Source organism: Mus pahari, chromosome 5 (assembly GCF_900095145.1).
Source record: "Mus pahari chromosome 5, PAHARI_EIJ_v1.1, whole genome shotgun sequence".
Taxonomy (NCBI): Eukaryota; Metazoa; Chordata; class Mammalia; order Rodentia; family Muridae; genus Mus; species Mus pahari.
In genome coordinates, this window is record NC_034594.1 from 143863176 (window position 1) to 143869574 (window position 6399).

The 6399-nt window shown below is 43.9% G+C and overlaps 1 protein-coding gene across 2 annotated transcripts in view; it reads left to right on the forward strand.

Moving 5' to 3' along the window:
• Window positions 1-6399, forward strand: part of Pfdn2 (prefoldin subunit 2) — a 14354-nt gene that overhangs the window by 3180 nt on the left and 4775 nt on the right. The window lies entirely within an intron of this gene.

The following is a 6399-nucleotide window of genomic DNA, read 5'->3' on the forward strand; positions in this document are numbered from 1 at the left end:
CCCCCTCCTCTTCTCCCTCCTCCTCCTCCCCCCTCCTCCTCCTCTTCCTTCTCCTCTTCCTCCTTCTTAAAAAGTGTGTTCTGGGGATCAAACCCTGGTTCTTTGGATCTTTACATGTGGAATTTTCTTCCCAGCCCAATTTAAGTGTTTATCACTGGTGTGTGTGATAGCCTAGTGTCTCTCACAAGGAAAATATGAGCAGGTATTACTTTGTACTAGGTGCTTGTTTTAGTCTCTGTTCTTTATCATTTATTGGTTTACTATTGTTGTTTTGCCCGAGATAGGCTCTCCCTCTGTAGTCCTGGCTAGCCTGGAACTTGCTGTGTAGACCATGCTACTCTAGGGCCTTGCTACTCTGGGCCTTGGGAGCCTGTGCAATGAAAAGTAGCTATTTACTTCCAGCATGCAATGCAGAGGCAGGCAAAGGGTAGACATTCCCATTCTAAGAGAGAGGTAAAGCAGGGGAAGGCTTAAGTCTGAATTCCAAGAGGACAAGCGTTATCTTACAATAATTTTTCTCTATATGTGTCATTTGGAAACTCTGGGGCAGGAATTGGGCCTCTAAAATATTGGGCAGCTCCACATGTGTTTTCAGGGCTCAGTCCATGCTTCACGCTCCTGGGCTTGGGGGCATACCAGTGCCTGCAGCTTGCCCAGTCGGGCAGTGTAAGACAGTTGCTATTTGAACTCAGGACCTTTGGAAGAGCAGTCAGTGCTCTTAACCACTGAGCCATCTCTCCAGCCCCCAGTGATAATTTCTTCACTTACCTGGTAACCCTCTTGGGTTGGGGGGAATATTTACATTTATTTATTTTGTGTTTGTGGAAATGCCACAGCGCTCGTGTGGCCAGAGAATAATTTGCAGTAACTGTTCTCTCTTTCCACCTTGTCCATCCTGGGACAAACTCCTGCAGCCAGGCTTGGCTGCAGAGTTCCTTTACCAGCTGAGTCATCTTACTGGCCTGGCCACTGTCTAGTTCCACTGTGTACCTAGCCAGCCTGTGAATCGTCTAAGCTTTTAGGCTCTGTTTTCTTTCCTTTAAAATGTTATTATTTTATATATATTAGTGTTTTGCTTGCAAGTATGCATGTATGAGGGTGTCAGATCCCCTGAAACAGGTGTTATAGACAGTTGTGAGCTTCCATGTGGGTGCTGGGAATTGAACCTGGGTTCTCTGGGAGATCAGCCAGTACTCTTAACTGTTTAGCCATCTCTTCAGCTCTTCTTTCCTTTTTTTTTCTTTTTCTTTTTAAAAAGATTTGTTTATGTATGTGAGTACACTGTCTTCAGACACATCAGATAAGGGCATCAGATCCCATTATAGATGGTTGTGCAGCATCGGGTGTTTGGTGGGAACTGAACTCAGGACCTCTGGAAGAGCAGTCGGTGCTCTTAACTGCTGAGCCATCTCTCCAGCCCCTCTTTTTTTTTTTAAGTTTATTTCATATGTATTGATGATTTGCCTGCATGTATGTCTGTGTGAGGGTGTGATAAACCCCAGAACTGGAGTTATAGAGAGGCGTGTGTAAAAAATAGGGGTTATACCTATCCCTGCCTAGCTCACAGAGGAGAGAGACTCAAACCATGACTTTATTTTGGCTTTGGCCATTACTGGGGGTTTGCCCTCCGCTACTCTTCTAATGGTTGGATTGCTACTTCCCCAGCTGTGGACCCCAAACTTGCTGTTTGAGTCTTCCTGGGTAATTTCTGCTCCAGTAGTCTGGTGTTCTGGGGAGGCATTTCATTCTGGCACATGCTGCTGGTCCATCATGATGAATGGAGACCGTCTGTCCTCTGTCTTCCTCCTCCACCCTCTCTCTCATTTCTTCTTCTCCCCTGTGGTCCCTATCTGCAAACCCAGCCCTGGAGCTCAAACTCCACTTCTCTCTATTCTTCCCAGTAATTGGTTGTAGCCATTTTTATTTAACCAATACTTTTAAGCTGGGGCATAAGGTCTTTAGGTGTACATGGGGATTGCTAGTCTTGGGCAACAAGATTTTGGAGTATAGAATTTAGCGTTTGTATACATAGCAGCGCTAGACCAGCCTCCAACGTGTGTGAGCCGCCATGTGGGTGCGGAAATTATACCTGAGTTCTCTGGAAGAGTAGCCAGTGCTCTTAACTGCTGAGCCATCGTTCTTATTTTCTTTTAACTATGAATTCTGTCTTTAAGCTGGGTGTGTATTCTCGGAAAGAACAGATTTGGATCTTGTTTTATGACCTGGTCATCTGGTCTTTTTTTGTTTTTGTTTGTTTGTTTGTTTGTTTTTGTTTTTTCAAGACAGGGTTTCTCTGTATAGCCCTGGCTGTCCTAGAACTCAGAAATCCACCTGCCTCTGACTCTCAAGTACTGGTATTAAAGGCGTGTGCCACCACTGCCTGACTAAGTTCTTGATACAGGAGCTCACAAGGTAGACCAGGGTGGCCTCAAACTCACAAAGATCCATCTGCCTCTGTTTCCCAAATGCCAAGCTTTGGTCTTTTAATTGGAGTGTTAAGCATTTAGGGTTATTGATAGGGGTTTGCAGATTACTGTGATTTTGTTAAATGTATTTCTGGTTGATTGGATTATTGGTGGTTTGCTTTCTCCATTCTTCATATTTGGGGTTTGGACTGTGTTGGACATGGGGTGTGTGTGTGTTCGAGCCTCTGCCTGTCCCTTATAAATCCCAGTCTCGCCTTGAACTCACTGTGTAACTAGGGCAGACCTCTGATCTGGTGCCAGGGTTGCAGGCGTGTACCAGCAGTCTCTATGTAAGGAATGATAGTCTTTCTTAGTTCCTCTGGTCCTGTCTTGAAATCTAGTCTTTCTTGTGCTCTTATGGTTCCATCTTTGTCCTCTGTGTATAGGATTCCTCGTTGGCTTGGTAGACACGGACTGACTTGGTGCTTCTCTTGCAGTGCCCTTTTTCTTAGTCTGTTTAAATGTCTTAACATACTTTTACTGTGTGTGGTTGCATGCTTGTACAGGCCACAGCACTGGTGTGGCAGCCAGAGGGTAATTCTCTGCAGTTAGGTCTTTCCTTCTACCGCGTGGCTCCTGCCGATCAAACTTAGTCAGGCTTAGCAGCAAGTGCTTATACCTCTCGAGCCATCATGCTAGCTTAAAACTGGCTCTCTCTATCCACTTCTGCATGATTCCGGAAATTTCATTCTGGTCATCAGGCTTAGCCAGCAAGAGCATTTACCTGGCCTAAAAAGAAAGTTTTAAAATCTCATGCAACTAATGGAAGTTTGGGCAAAGGCTTGGGTTCAAAAACTATACAGATAGTGTAGGTAATGAAATGAAGAAATAGTATGAACAGGCTCTTTAATCATATTCCCACTGTAGAAATGAGGGGGTAAGTACTTTCTAAAAGAAGAAAGAGGGGTTAAAAGGGAGAGGAGAGTAGATCTCAGCTTCTCTGTCCTGTGGTGTTGGTTCTCAACCTAGTGACTTGTCTCTCGGAAACAGTTGGCAGTGTCTGAAAAGCATTTCGATTTTATTGGGTAGAGTGCAATTAGGTTGCTGAGTACTGTAAAATGTACAAAATTGCCAGTGTGAGAAAAACTGGTTCATGATATCAATGGTATTAGTGATAAGAAACTGTTCTATTGTGTGTTATTTATACTTTATAGAAACAAAAAGGAAAAAAAGACAAGTAGCTTAGTCATGTAGCAATGTATTTTGTGTTATGTGTGTGAGTGCTTACATGTATGTATGTGCACCACATGCATTCCTGCTGCCACAGAGGCCAGAAGAGGGGACCAGATCCTCTGGAACTAGAGTTATAGGCTGTTTTAAGCCATTGTATGTATGCCTTGAGAAAAGGCAGTTGGATTATGTAGTCAGATATATAGGAGTTGATTCAAGATCTTTGAGAGGATAGTTTGGTAAGCAATAATAATACCACAGAGAAAACAGAAGGAAATTTAAATTACAGGCAGTGGTTATAGTTTGGTTTTCAAAGTTTGAAGAGAAGGGATGTTACCCTTCTGTAATAGAGTAGTGAGATCAAGAGCATTTAGAGGGCACTAAGACCAGTGAAGCCAGCACTCGGAAGTGGAGGTGGGAGGGTCAGGAGTTAAGGTCATCTTTTCAATATGGTCCATAGTAGGCCAGCTTGGGCACCTGAGACTTTGTCTCAAAAACAGTAAAAACCAGGGGAGGATGGCTGCTGAAAGGGAAAGGAGGCAGTTAATCAAGCAGTGTCTCGGGGAATGCACTTTGGATGTATTCAGTCAGAATTCCCCACCTGTTCTGCTCTCCCGGTAGTCAATTAAGAAGTCATGGCATGTAACATAGCCAGAGAACAGTTTTGAGGAAAGGTAATATGGGTGAGAACAGAGGTGTCTCTTTGGTATTATCATTATTATTATTATTATTATTATTATTATTTTAATTTACTTATGTGTATGGGTGTTTTGTGTGCATGTGCACTCTAGGTGTGCCTGGTGCCATCAGAGGTCAGAAGTGGGGGTGGGGGGATTGGATCCTTTGGAACTAGAGTTGTAAGTCACCATATAGGTGCTAGGAACTGAACTTGGTCCTCTGCAAGAGCAACAAGTGTGCTTAACTGCAGAACCATCTTTCCACTCCTCTCCCCCTTAAAAAGTATTTATTTTTAATTTTTATTTTATGTATCTGTGTTTTGTCTGCATGCATGCATAAATAACACTTGTTTGCTTGGTGTCTGAGCCAGGTGGCTAGGAGCTGGGTGCTGGGAACTGAACCGAACATTAGTGCCTGATACCGACAGAGCAGAAGAGGATGACAGATCCATACCAACCTAAACTCTTTGATACTTCTTGCTTTCTTAGTCTAAAGGGACATACAGTAACCCACCCTTCTTTTCTCTTTCATCTCTCCCTTTTCACCTCCTGACATTAGATAGAAGAGAAAGAAGGATAGGAGAGGGAGAGAGCAAGCTTAGCTTTGAATCCATCCTCCTTCCCTTTGTTTCTTCCCTGGCCACAACTATTAACCAACCACCAACTCCCTAAACAACAGACATTCATAATGAATACCAATAACCACCCACTCCACCTCTCAGGAACGTGGGCATTGTGTTCTTTAGATTGCTTCCTGTCTGGAGGCAATGGCATCTTTGGGGACACTAAGAAAATTAGAATGGTAGCCAATCCCTGAGAAGCCTGGCTGTTTCACTCACTGTCCAGGAAGGTGCAGGCCTCGCTGAGGCAGTCTGTGAGGAAGGTGCAGGCTTCTCTGAGGCAGTCTGTGAGGCTACTCTACGTGAGGCTGGCTGCTTTGAAGCTGTCCTGGATGCAGATTTTGAGGAAACAGCAGCTGAGGCAGCTGTGAGTCCGGATCCCCTGGGGCTAGCTACTTTGATTTCTCTGGTGTCTGGTTGTTTTGTTCTGAAAACACAAACTTTTTTTTTTTTTTAAGATTTATTTATTATATGTAAGTACACTGTAGCTGTCTTCAGACACTCCAGAAGAGGGAGTCAGATCTTGTTACGGATGGTCATGAGCCACCATGTGGTTGCTGGGATTTGAACTCCGGACCTTCAGAAGAACAGTTGGGTGCTCTTACCCACTGAGCCATCTCACCAGCCCCATGAAAACACAAACTTTTAATAGTGACATTGTAGGGACATTTTTATATTAATGTATGAAATATGTGTGTGGGAGGAAGCAGGACAGGGCCTTACAGATTTTCACTGTGGTGAGGAATTTTGGTTGTATTCTGGGGACAGAGGCAGGAAGATCTCATGATCAAGCCAGCTCAGTCAGTCAACAGGCTCTCAAGGGAGGGAGGATTGAAAAGAAGAAGACAGTTAGACAACATTATAGCATGACTCCAGCCAGTGCTAAGGCTGCAGCGGGTTTATTTTTTTCCCCCATTCAGCTTTTATACCATTCTAGTTACTTGCAGAGAATAGGGTCAGTTCTTAGATCAATGACAAAGTAATCAGACAAGGTAATAAACAAAGAGACCAAACAGTCACTGTTTCTAGGGGCTTATCGGGATGACCAAGATAAAAGGAATACTCCTATCTGAGCCTACTTCCTTGAGCCCAGTGATAAGTGCTTGCCAAATTTCTACAAGGTTCCAAAAGCTTTCCACAATCTCAAGTTGAAAGCCAGACTGGTAATCTGTATTCAGAGACCTTGCCTCAAAACAAGCAAAAAACCATGCACACAAACAAACATCTCCCAACATATATATCAATAGGGAACAAATTCTATGTCACACTTAAAAAGAAATCTGGGGCTAGAGAAATGGCTCAGTGGTTAACATCCAGAGAATCCCGGGGCAGTGGTGGCGCACACCTTTAAACCCAGCACTTGGGAGGCAGAGGCAGGCAGATTTCTTGAGTTCAAGGCCAGCCTGGTCTACAGAGTGAGTTCCAGGACAGCCAGTACTATACAGAGAAACCCTGTCTCAAAAAAAA